Source organism: Phyllostomus hastatus, unplaced genomic scaffold (genome assembly GCF_019186645.2).
Source record: "Phyllostomus hastatus isolate PE091 unplaced genomic scaffold, TTU_PhHast_1.1 phas_contig_983, whole genome shotgun sequence".
Taxonomy (NCBI): Eukaryota; Metazoa; Chordata; class Mammalia; order Chiroptera; family Phyllostomidae; genus Phyllostomus; species Phyllostomus hastatus.
The window spans coordinates 23,786-37,561 of NW_025334001.1; the positions used below are offsets into that span (position 1 = coordinate 23,786).

A 13,776-nucleotide genomic window follows, 5' to 3' on the forward strand; every position below is an offset into this window, starting at 1 on the left:
ATCTGTTTCGAGAGTGGTTCCTGCAGCTCTTGGAGGTGCTGGTGTCATGGCCCTACTCTCCCTGTGCTTGTGTCTCATCTTCTTTTGCATGTAAGTCCATGTCCTGGGGAGGTGCAGGGAGCTGAGTAGTGGGAAGTACAGAGAGAGGCCCCAGAGTCCCAGAAAGGCAGATCTGAGTCCACACAGATTGGTCCTCTGGCAAGGCAGGCAGGGTAACAGCTTTATTGAGAGAAAATTCTTGTAAAGTGTACAATTCAGTGGCTTTTAGTTTAATCAGAGTTGTGAACCAATCACCACACACAGGAGTGTGTGTGGAATAACAGGATGAATGAAAATTTTAAAAGTTTTTCATTATGCTTAATGCATGAGGCTAAGTGAAATAAGCCAGGTGGTGAAAGGCAAATACCATATGATCTCACCTGTAAGTGGAATCTAATTAATGCAACAAACAAATGAGAAACATAGAACCAGAGACTCAGAAATAAAGGACAAACTGACAGTGACCAGAGGTGGGGTGGGGGAGTGGGATCAAGGGGGAAAGAAGGGGAAGGGCAAGGAAAGGAACATGAATAGAGGACTCATGGGCCTGCCCAATGGGAGGATTGACTGTGGGAGTGGGGGGCAGTGGGGGAAAAGGCAGGACAACTGTAACTGAACAACAAGTAATTTAAAAAATCTTTCCTTAGATCCAGATGAGAAAACAGACCACATCCTTTATTTGTGATTCCACCAACATCCTAGCACAGCCCAGGCAGCCAGTCACTTCCTTTTGTTTCTCTAGATTTGCCCATTCTCCACATTTTGGTGAAATGGAATCATACAATACATGGTCCTTTGTGACAGACTTACTTCACATAGCATAACATTTTCAAGGTTCAGGTGTCATTACTTTATTCTTTTATTTCTAAATGATGTTCTGTGGCATGGATGGGACACATTTTAATTCTCCATTCATTCACTGAAGGGCGTTTAGGTTGTTGTTAGTTTTTGGCTATCATGAGTGACACTGTTATGATTATTTTTGTACACGTTTCTATGTGTAAGAGGGCCTTTAGTTTTGAAAATTTAGTTTAGGTCAAACACCTGGTCACAGGGAGCAGAGCGCTAACTGGTATGTGTGGAGGGTCTCCAGCTCTGGTTCTGGGTCTGGATGCCTCTGTTGTTTTATCAGGGAGTGGGGGCAGCCTGACCACCAATGCTTGATTCACTCTGGCTGCTGAATCCTTCCCTTAGAGTGAAAAACCACAGGAGGCAAGCAGCCAGGAGACAAAAGGTCACAAATGATGAAGACCCTGTCCTGAGTACAGCCACCTGGGTGAGTGATGTGGGTGTCTTCTCATGAGGTGCAGTGGGGTGTGGTATAGGCCCTGTGTATGTCCATTCAGCACATCCAGACTGAGCTCCTCTGTGGTCAGCTGGACAGACAGCTGGGTGGTGACTTTCCCTTCATCTCCCAGAGCCCATGGTCAGCCTTTCACCCTAGCCCTGCTGACCACTGAAACCCACCTCACCTCTTGGCCAGGTACAGCTTGCCAGAAGCATCTCCCCCAAAATGGTTAGTTTCCACCCATTCTGGGCTGGTTACCTCACCTCTCCTCCATTCGTTTTCCCTTTCTGGGAATGGAAATAATAAAGTATCATTCACACTTGGTCTCTTTGAGGATGAAATGTGTTATTATTCCTCAATAAGATCTAATCAATCATAATTCTGATCTTTTAAAATCATTTTATTTATTTATTTAGACAGAGGAGAAGGGAGGGAGAAAGAAAGGGAGAGAAAAGGGAAAGAAAGGGAGAATGTGTGGTCTCCTAGAGCACACTCCCTATGAGGGAACTGACCTGGCTTGGAACCCAGGTATGTGGCCTGACTGGGAATCGAACTGGTGACCCTTTGGTTCCCATGCTGGTGCTCAATTCACTGAGCCACACCAGGCAGGGCTCTGATTTTAAATAAATAGCAAATAGTTGAGTTCATGAGGAGTGTGTGTGGAAGAACAGGATGAATGAAAAAGTGTTCAGTCAGCCCAACTTCCCCTGGAGCCATGTCTGTTTTCTTCTCTCTCTTTTCTCCCCTCCCCTTTACTCAAGGTTCCCAGCAAAACCCCAGGACAGATGGGCCCTCAGACCAAGAGTCACCCACAGGGGACACCTCTGCAGAAGGAGAGGAGCAGGATACCCAGTATGTCAACCTCATGTTTCATGGGAGAAAGAAAAGGGAGCCTCAGGACAGGGAGGCCACCAGCATCGTGCCTGTACTCAGAGATCAAGAAGAGAAGCCAGTGAAGACTCACTCAGAGCTTGGTCCTGGCCAGAGGCATCACAGCCTCTCTGGGGAAAGAAATCAGGGCTAATTGATGAAACCTGAGGAGACCTTGGGCAACATTAACATGAATCACTGTAAGAACATCCACAGGCAGAGCAGAAAGAAGAAAGGTGATGGGATTGGAGAGACCTGGGCTCAAGTGCAGACTTCAGCACTTCCTAAGGCATTGTCTTCAAGTGATCCACTTCCTGCCCCGCACCCCAAGTTTCCCCTCTGTACAGCAGAGGTCACACATGCTACTCAAAGACAGCTGTGAGCATTAAAGAAATCACAACCAACAGAGGTCCAGGGCTTTCCTGTCTCTCTTTTTTGAACAGAAAGGTCCTGGTGGCAAGTTCTCCTGAATCCAGGGGTGACCAGCCAGAGAAAACAGGGAGACAAGTTGTTGGTGTCATTGTCCATGCAGAACTCTTCCAAGCCTCCTCAGGGAAAGACACTGGACTCTGCTGGTGTTCTGTTGTGATGTGGGATCTTGTAGTTTCTGTGGGGTCATCTTGCCTCACTTTCGCCTGTGCCTTCTTCCAGCCGCTCCTGAGCACCAGTCCCTTCCCTATCCCATGTACCGCCCCACTGGGATCTTTCCAACAGCCTGGCGATTGTAAACAGGAGCTGACCAGGTATTTCATCACCAAAAAGGGTTTTTTGTTTTTTTTTTCAGAGACAAAGAAATGGCTGCGATGAAGCTGATGCGGCTACAGCAAGTCAGCAGGTATGAAGTCTTTTTCACAGAGCAGAAGCAAAAGCTTTTGGGGAGGGACTGTTTTGACCATAGAGCTCTGCTGTGACCCTAGAGTGTTTCAGTATGGCCTCCAGCACCATGTAGGATGTGACAGCGCCTCCCACAGGCCTCCCAATTTCTCGCCAGATTAATTCCTCAGGGTCAAAGGGGTGTGCTAGGGAGTTGACCCAGCCTCTGTCAGTCACACACCCATTCCTGACTATTTTGTCGTAGACGACACATCCCAAATCTTCCCCCCTAGCATTCACCTCCTCACCCAGCTTCTCCTCGTGCCCTTTGTTCCTTAAACATTGTATAGTGTTTCCTGCAAAAGTCTTAGCTAATTGAGATCCCCCTCCTGGAGGCCACGCCCTCTTGCTTCACTCTGTGCACCCGTTGCTTCATGCACCCCTCCTGTCCTTCAAACCTGACTTCTTGCTCAGATATGTATTGAGAGAGTGAACTGAAGAAAGAGCTCATAGTCTCCCTCCTCTATATAGTTCGTTTCATTTAATTTTTTCAAAAGAAAAGTCTAAAACAAAAACAGCCAGAATGTCATGAAAGGTACCAGAGTGTATGTGCCTAATAGTAATCTCTCTGATTGTGAGGATGGTAGTCTCCTTTATGTGTGGGGGAGATGTTTCAAGATCCCCAGTTTTGCCTGAAACTACAGTTAGTACCAAATCTTATATATATTATGTCTTTTTTCTATACACACCTATGATAAAGTTTAATTGGTAAATTAGGCACAATAAGAGATGAACAAGAGTAACTAATAAAACAGAAGAATTATAACAATATACTCTGATGAAAGTTATGTGAATGTGTTCTGTCCTTCCCTTGAAATATCTTCTTTTTGTGTACTCACCCTTCTTCCTGTGTTAGTGTGAGAAGTCACCATGCCTCTGTGATGAGATACAAGGAGGTGTATGATGTAGGTGATGAAGCATGAGACTGCTATAAGGGTGACATGTACACAGGCATGTGATACATGACAGTCGATCTGATACCCCAATGTATCAGGTATCACTTAATATCTAGATGTATCCAAATAGCTTTGTTTTCTTTTCACTTTTCATAGCCTATGCCTATGGTTATTGTTTTTCTAGACTAAGACCTGATGCTACTGCATTAGGTGTGATGTTTGCTGAAGACACCCTCTATCTCATTAGGGAAATCATCCTTCATTCCTAGTTGACTGTGAGTTTTATCACAAAGGCACTTCAAATCATCCACTGCTCTTTGATTTATCTCTTGAGAGTTAATCAGCCAAAAGCAAACCAGGAACACAGAAGCCCCACTATGGATTTCAGCAGCAGGAATTCAATGTGAGGAATTTGTTATGCTGATGTTGGAGCACACATGGAGCCAGAATGGAACTCTGTCTTCTAATCTAATCTATGTACCCAGCCTGAATGTTCTTCATATATACATATATATATAATTAACATATAACTATGATATATATGTACACACACATCTGTACAGTGACGTGCTTACCACAATATGTCTTGTCAAATATCCATCACCACATAGTTACACATTTTTTTGGTAATGATAATTTCAACATTTTTCTCTTAGCAATATGCTCTCTTAGCAGTTTTTAAATATATAACATGGTATTATTAACTATAGTATTACAGTTAATACCCACTATTATTAACTATAGTCACCATGCTGTACATTACACCCTCATGCTTTAATTATCTTATAACTGTAAGTTTGTACTTTTCACCACCCTCATCCCTTTTGCCCTGCCCCCACCCTCAGTCTCTAGCCACCACCAATCTGTTGTCTATATCTATGAGTTTGAATTTTAACAATGTTTTTACATATATTTGAAATTATATGGTATTGGTCTTTCTCTGTCTGATACTTCACTTAGCATAATGCCATCATGATCCATCCATGTTGCCACAAAGGCAGGATTTCCTAGTTTTTTTTTGGCAGACTAGTATTCCATTTATATACACCACATTTTCTCCATCCATTCATTTATAAATGGACACTTAGATTGCTTCTACATCTTGGCTATTATAAGTGATTCTGCAGTGAATGTAGGGGTGCATATGTTAATGTTTTCATTTCTTCCAAATAAATGCACAGAAGTGGCATTGCTGGATGTTATCAGAGCTCCGTTTTTAATTTTTGAAGAACTGCCATAATGATTTACATAGCTGCTGCCCCAACTCACATTCTCAGCTACATTGCAAGAGGGTTCCCCTTTTAGGACATTCTTGCCAACACTTACTATTTCTTGAGATCTTCTAGACTGCTTGGGGATGTGAATTGTGGGGGAGAACAACCACAGAAATCCTGCTTCCTTTAGTCCTTTGCTTGTACAAGACAGTCTTCTTTGCAATGTGTGGGGAGTCTGGGGTGGGCGGGGAGTAGAGCTGGTTACCTCTGCTTCACATGTTCCCTATGGCAGGGGCAGATCCAATTTTGTGAAGCTTGATATTTATACTGATGTTGAGATCACTGCTTCAAAATAAAAAAGCAACATGTGGCACCTATGAATTTTTCTGAAATGAGAAAAACACATAATATCAGTTGAAAAATGTTAAAAAGCAGAAAGTCAAAACATAAGCCAGTTTTAAAATTATAGACTATTACCATTAGTAGTGTGGTGTTCCTCTCTGGCACACCTGCCTGAAACATTTTTATTCAAACATTTTTTAAGAAGTTTTTTAAAAAAGATTTTATTTATTTATTTTTTAGAGAGGGAAGGGAGGGAGAAATAGAGAGAAACATCAATGTGCGGTTGCTGGGAGTCATGGCCTACAACCCAGGCATGTACCCTGACTGGGAATCAAACCTGCAACACTTTGGTTTGCAGCCCGAGCTCAATCCACTGAGCTACGCCAGCCAGGGTTATTCAAACATTTTTTATTCAAACTCTTTGATTGCTAATTTATAGGAAAATAATTCTGTCATATAGTAATCAATATTAATATTAGCTTAATACACATCATTAGTTGTTGTAATATGATATTTATGTATCATAGTAAATAGAAAGAGAATTCAGTATTTCCCTTGGCACCAATGATTGACATTTCTTTTTCTCTTACATAGTTTAAGAAAGTTTTTAAATCACACAGTTTGTTACTGGGATGTGTGAACTGTTAAATATCATTATCATATTTGGGAAGAACTTTACCAAGTTTTTTCTTTTATAAAAGAGCAGCTGGATTGCAGGTTACACACATACCTGGAGCCCTTGCTGGGGCTTTGAGAAGGGACTGAGCACATGAGGGGCACTGGGGATGGAGCTTCCTCAGCTTTAAGGTGGCACATTTGCTGCTGTGCTGTGGGCCAGCCTTTGGGGTCTCCACTGAATGGAGCAGGATCTCTCAGCACACACCCCACTTTGAGGAGACCTGTGTACTGTCATTGTCCCACAGACCCTCAGACCCTGGAAGACCATGACTTGTGCATCCCATGTCCCCACAGAACAAAGTGCTTTAACGCCCAGCTTTCCCCTGGGTTCCACCTTCCACTGGAGTTGGGTCTAAATTCCTTCCTCTCCTACCAGCACTTGGTGGTCTAGAGGAAATTTAAAAGTATCCTCTTCTGGGAGGTTCAGTGGCTTCAGCTGGAGGTTGGGTCCTCCCTGAACAGTTCTGCCCACAATGACCCCTGGGAGACCCCCCCAACTCGACTTAAACATCGTCTGCAAGATGATTGCTTTAACATTCACATCTGGACCAGCCTCTCAACTCCTGGGAGCCTGGGCACATTCACTTGGAGGGTATGGTAAAGGGCTGAAGTTCACAGGATGATTTCTCAGCTGCCACCCCACCCCCATGGCCTGTGGAGCCCAAGTTCCCCTTTCAGGAAGGGTCACAGGTCTGTCACCCACGGCTTTCTCTTGGGATGTCCTCAGCTCCATCCCATAGCTGGGCATTTTCCTGCCTGACACAGGAACATAAACCCTCTCTGCCCTGTCAGGGGCAGACATGATGCCCCTGATGCTGGGGCTTGAACCTGACCCTGGGGTCACCATGGAGCAGAGGGGGAATCAGAGTGTGAATGGTATCAGATATGGGAGAGGCAAGGAGGAAAATCATCACCTTCCCTCCCTCACCTCTTGTGGGTGGGTGCCTGCCCTGTGTGTTCTCTCTCTCTCTCTCTCTCTCTCTCTCTCTCTCTCTCTCTCTCTCTCTCTCTCTCTCTCTCCACTTCTGTCCCCAAAGCACTCAAGATTGTGCAAATCATATTCCATCCCATCCTGGAGGGCAAGGCTCTGTGCCTGTTGTGCATGGCCAACAGCAACACCCTTCCTGCAGTGCTGAGCTGATTCTGGAGTTCCCCAGTCCTGAACATCCCCCCACCCCCACCCTGCCCCTGATCTCCAGCAGCAGGATCCTGGAGCTGCCTCGTGTGAAGACTGTGGAAGAGGGACAGTACACCTGCCAGGCTCAGCCCCCACTGAGCTCCAAACATGTTTCCTTCAGCCTCTCTGTGCAGAGTGAGTTGCAGGATAAGTACTAGGGGTGGGGAGCCAAGTCAGGTGTTGGGGCTGTGGGCAGACTGAGATCTGGAGTTACAACTTCACACCCTCTCCTTTTCCCCAGGACCTCCCTGTTCCTGCAAATGTGTGACCCAGGAGCAGTAGGCCTCCTGGCCCCTGGTCCTCACTCTGATCTGAGGGGGCCTCATGGGAGCTGGCGGCTCTATTATACCAGGTGAGCAGCTCTGTCTCTCTACTGGGAAGGTCAGTGATTGGCCCTGAGTTCCAGGTGGGGCTGAGCAGTCCCACCTGCCTGGAGTTAGAGCTAAAGGGTCTGAGTCCCTGAGCTGAGAGCTGTGTTGGCCCCACAGGTGTGGGGACCCCCAGAAAATGAGGCTGACATCCTGACTGACCCTCCCTTCTTGTGAATATGGCACTGAGGTGAGACATGGAGTCCAGAGGGGCGGTCATGGGACATCAGTGTCACCTTCTCCCTGGGAACTCCTGACTCACCTGTCTCACTTGTACCCTTGGGGTTTTAATTTGTAAGTGACTGAATGAGGACAAGGAGAGTCAACACCAATGAAAGAAACGCTTTTTATTCCTTTCATTTACTGAGAGGAGGCCCCTGCCATGCCTGGCAGGGCCCTGGGGGAAGCACCACGTTTCATCAGAGAGCAGATGAAAGTGAGGGGCAGACTAGTCAGAGTCTTTATTGGCGTTTCCACGGGAAATACAAGGCAGGGCAGGGTGAACAGTTGAGGATCAGCTAATATGAAGAAATGAGGGTTTTCTTTCTTCCTGTGGGCTAGTCTGTATTTCTCTGGTCCCAGGTCCTGGGTGATTGAGGGCAGGTTGGGGTGATTGGAAATATGGGCTCAGGATTAGTTGGTTTGCACCTGATAGGCTGTTCGTGGCAGAGATCTTTCCTGTCTCTGAGAATTGGTTGTTCTGGGAGGGGCTGTCTCTCCTTGTTTAGCAAGGATTTTAAGATGTTAAAACATATAAGATGTAGAATATAAACAAGAAGTGATGCACACCAACTGACTGCCCCTTTGCTGTTGCCTGTATCTCTCCCACTCAAGTTGTCCTCTCTGTCTCCCCACCCACTGCTCCTCTGTTTCCATCCCCAGACCCAGGAAGGGAATGAACTTGGGGCCTTACCCTCCCATTGCCCAGAAGTTACCTGGTTAGCACCTGAGTTTCTTGTCTCCCAAACAGCACCGTCCATGTAGATGTCTGTGTGCGGTTGAGTTGGGAGCACAGCTCTGCCTTTCAATTCAAAGATGCCAACCTTGTTATGATTACTATTTAATTATAAATAAAAATTTTATTAAGTTATACAATATAAAGTTTCTTGAGCCAAATTATGTGATTCTGAGAATGAATATAAATAAGTTAACAGTTCTGGAACAAACCTGTTATGAATGTTTGCAATGAATGCATTTCTCTTCTCTAGCGGGTTTCACAGAGTCTAGATCTGAAATGTACAAAACAGGATCTGAGTCTATTTTAGCTCCTGAAGGACCATCCAATCCTCCCCTGCTCCCCGAGGACTAGCATCTCTTGAATGTCAGAGTAGGGGACCAGAGTCATGTGAAATTTTCCGGAACATGAAAATACAAATTACACCAAGTTGGGCCGAGGGTTTTACTGGCCTTGGTTTTCCATTCAGGATTGGAATGAGCCAGACCCTTGCTGAGAAGCTGAGTCAAACAGACACCCAGGGATGTAAAGTGCAGCATAGAGAATATAGACAATAATAATGTAATAAGTACATATGGTCCTGGTAGGCACTGGAAATATCAAGGGGATCATTTCGTAATGTATTTGATTGTCTGACCACCATGTTGTACACCTGAAACTAATACAAAATAATATGGAATGTAAACTGTAATTGAAAAATAAAATTTAAATACTAAAGAGACACCCTTTGGCCTGTAGGATTTTTTTGCTTGATGCATCAGTGCATCAATCATTCCAAATCCTCCATATCAGATTCCTATAAGGCAAGACAAAGGAGCACAGTAAGCCTGCAGAAAAGAAAATCATGGGGACGTGTAGTGATAAACAGCTTCAATGTTTGCACATCCAAAATTAGCATTAGTGATTTTATGCCATGTGAATATCACCCCCATAAAATTTTGTTCATTAGTTTATTTGGAATAAAATAGACACTCTCTCTCACACATACACACAGAAACTGTCACACAGAAACTGACACACAGAAACTGACCCTCCTTTCTCTGAGGTGAATTCAGTGGCCTCTCTTGAATGAGATAGTGGTTATGCCTTTTCCCTAATTCATTACCGTGCATTGTATTAAGATAGTCCTTGTGCTTTGAGGTGGGTCAGCCTGGCCTTCTCTCTATTCTGAGGCCCACCTTGCCTGGGTGCAGGTTATGGGAAATTTCCTCTTTTGCCCTCGTCCATACCTGTGGCTGCAGTCAACTTTCTCTCCTCTCACCACCTCATCTGTCCCTCACACCTGACCCACAGGACAGAGGATGGGCCTAGGGGATGAGGCTGTGTTGGGGCCAGGTCTGCAGTCTCCAGTGTGAGAGGTCCCTCCTGTGTTGGGTAGCGTGAAGGCCAGAGGGAAACAGGGATGGGGAGGGGACCTGTGGAATCAATCACCAATGGACTGTGATTTAATTAATCATGACTATGTCATGAGGCCTCCATAGAAACCCCAAAGGACACGGTTTGGGAGCTTCAGGTTGGTGAACAGATGTAGGTGCTGGGAGAGAGGGCACTTCAGAGAGGCCATGGAAGCTCCACACCCCTTACTGCACACCCGGCCCTCTGCACCTCTTCCATCTGGCTGTCCCTGAGTCATATTCTTTTACTATAAACCTATGATCTAGCGAGTAGTATGTGCTCTGAGTTCTGTGAGCTCCTGTGTTATGTTGATAAATACAAAGAGGAAGAGGTCTTGGGAACCTCTGATTTATAGCTGGTTGTTCAGAAGTGCAGATGACAACCTGGACTTGAGACTGTCATCTTTCGTGGGATATGGGGGGACAGGTTACGAACTGAATCTTTAGTTGTGGAATCTGATGCTCTCTCCAGGTACACAGTGTCAGAATTGGGTTGAATTACTTGGTGGTGTGGGAGAAACTCCCCACTTTCACCTCCATTGAAATTGATCTCAGAACACAAAAACAGATAATTTACATTCCTTTTCTTGTAGTAAGACTTCTGATTCAAGTGCGTGTTTTACTTTTATCACCCATCATCTGTCCCTTACAGCTCACATCCTTACAGACACCCTTCATGTGGTCACCTGACACGGTGGCCATGGGCTGCCCTGTGGGTTGATGCTGCTCTGGGTCAGAAGTGGAGGAGGGAATTGTTGGCGTGGTGTAAGCTACCCTCAGTTCAGTAGATGATGCTCGTATTCTCTGCAGCACTGGTACCAGTTTACATGTCAGCAACTGTTGCCCCACACTGTCATGAACACGGGGGTTTTCACACACTTTAACATTTGTGCACTTGGAGCCAGTATAACAGTGTCTTATTGTGGTTTGAAGGTGCACTTTCCTGGCTGCTAATAACCTGGCACTGATTTTCATTTGTTTACCAGCTGGTTGTTTGCTATCTTTTCAGAGGGGCAGCTCAAGTGAGCCCATTTTCCTGTGTTTTCTTTTTTTTTATGTACTTTTAGAAATACCTCCTTATTCTGAAGACTGATACTTTGATGTTTACATGTGTTGTAAAACTCATTTCTCACTTGATGGCTGATGATTTAGTGTATCTATGAAGAGTCCTTAATTGTAGCCTTGTCCAACTTTTCAATGTTTCTTTTTATAAATATTTCTATTTATATCTTGTTATGAAACCTTCTTTCCCTTAAGTTTATGGAGACATTCTGCTATATTATCTTCCATCCTCTCCATTGTCTTGTTTCTCCTAAAACAGCAGATCCTCAACTCATCTGCCCTTGATGTTCATGCATTGTAAGAGCTAAGCATACAATCTCATTTGAGTGCATTTGGATCACTAGTTGCCCACATGTATTATTGAAATGTTCATTGTCCCTGGACAGTAACACTGTTGGTTAGAGCATTGTTCCCACAAGCCAAGGTTCAGGGTTTGATCCTCAGGCAGGACACATGCAAGAATCAACCAATTAATGCATCAATAAGTGAAACTACAAAACTGATATTTCTCTTTCTCTCTCTCTGTTTCCCTTCCTCTCTCTCTAAGCAGGATGACAGCTAATGCGCAGGGGTGAGGCGGTCGGGGAAAAACGAAACAGAAAAAGGACTCATGGGCATGGACAACAGTGTGGTGATTGCTCGCAGGAGAGGGGTAAAAGGAGACTAAATTATAATGGAAAAATACAATAAAGAGCAGATAAAAAACCAGACCAGAAATAAAAAAATTCTAAGGAGAAGTTTCTCTTTTTGTCACTTTTCTGCATCACCTCCTCTAACACACATGACATTTCCTGTGGTTTTGGTCTTTGCTATTTCTAGCTGCCCTGTTCTGTTCCAGTGGTCTGGTGGTACCATGCATGTCAGTAAATGCCACACCATCATATTTTCTGTGACACTTTTACTATGTCTTGAAGCCCTAAGGAGCCAGTCCTCGTACATTGTTCTTTTCCATGTTTGTCTTGACTGCTTTTGGAAAAATTTACTTTAATATAAATTTTACAATAGAGGTATCAAGTTTTACAGAAGTCTACTGGGAGATTGGGTAACACATTGCTTTAATTCTGCAGATTAATTTGGGTAGAGTGAACTTTTACACAATATTGTTTTAATATCCATCAACATGCATATTTCTTTATTTATTAACATCTTTAATGTCCTTCCAAAGGGATTTATAATCTTGTCCACTGAAAAAGTGCAGCTTATATTTCTATTATGTACATATCTGAATAGATATATTTCAGGTGTATCTTAGTTTTTAAAAATAATTTTATTTATTTATTTTCAGAGCAAGAAGGAGTGAGAGAGGAGAGAGAGAGAAACATCAATGTGTGGTTGCCTGTCACATGCTCTCAACTGGGGACCTGGCCCACAATCTAGGCATGTGCCCTGAATGGGAATCGAACCAGCGACTGCTTGTTTCAAGGCCAGCACTCACTCCACTGAGCCACACCAGCCATGGCCAGGTGTATCATAATTTTTGATGCTATTGTCAATGGCATCTTGATAACATCCTACCTTTTATTACTCTGATAGAGGAATGCATTTGATTGTTGTAATTTGATTTTGTCTCTAGCAACCTTGCTAACTCTCTTATTAAACCCCCCCAATGTATCTATGGATATTTGTGGATTTTCCTATATATAAAATCATCTCTGAAGATAGACAGTTTTGTCTTCTTTTTGCATTTCATATACCCTTTCTAGACTAGAACCCGATGATACTGCATTACGTATGAAGCTGCTGAAGACACCCCTATCTCATCAGGGAAATTCTCCTTTATTCCTGGTTGGCTGTGAGTTTTATCATGAAGGCATTTGAAATCACCCACTGTTCACTGTTTTATCTCTTGAGAGTTAATCAGTCAAGGGCAGAACAGGAACACATAAGCCTCATTATGGATTTCAGCAGCAGGAATTCAATGTGAGGAATCTGTTATGCCGATGTGGGAGCACACATGGAGCAGAAGTGGAACTCTGCCTGGAAGACCTGGACCTTCTACTCTAACCCAAGCACTCAGCCTGAGGTTTTTAGTACATATATATTTTTGAGATATAATTGACATGTAACTTCATGATTCGATATATGTGTATATTCCAAAGTGCTCACCACATGTCTTGTTAACACCCATCACCACATAGAGTTTCTACACTTTTTTTCTTGTAATGAGAACTTTCAACAATTTTATCTCTTAGCAATGTACACTCTCAGTAATTTTAAAATATCCAGCACAGTATTATTAAGCACATTACTACAGTTAATAGTATAATACTAATACCCACAATTATTAACTACAGTCACCATCTGAAGAATACATCTTTATGATGTAATTGTTTTATAAGTAGAAGTTTGTACCTTTGACCACCTTCTCCTATTTTTGCCCAACCTCCTTCCTCTGCCGCTGGCAACCACCCATCTATTCTGTCTATGAGATGGATTGTTTTTTAAAAGTTTCCACATGATCGTGAAGTCATGCAGTATTTGTCTCTTTCCACTTACTAAATAAAATGCACTCATGTTCCATCCATGTACAATAGTTGCAAATGGCAGGAGTTCTTCCTTTTTTATGGCCAATAACACCCCACTGTATGTGTACCACTTTTTCTTCATCATTTATTGGTGG

At 43.7% G+C, this 13,776-nt stretch overlaps 1 long non-coding RNA gene across 1 annotated transcript; it reads left to right on the forward strand.

Annotated features, from left to right (window-relative positions):
- Positions 1-1,243: 1,243 nt before the first annotated feature.
- LOC123828652 lies at positions 1,244-5,257 on the forward strand. The gene is made up of 3 exons (XR_006787493.1): positions 1,244-1,315; positions 2,982-3,032; positions 4,301-5,257. It is a non-coding gene; the product is annotated as an uncharacterized LOC123828652 (long non-coding RNA).
- The last annotated feature ends 8,519 nt before the right edge of the window (positions 5,258-13,776 follow it).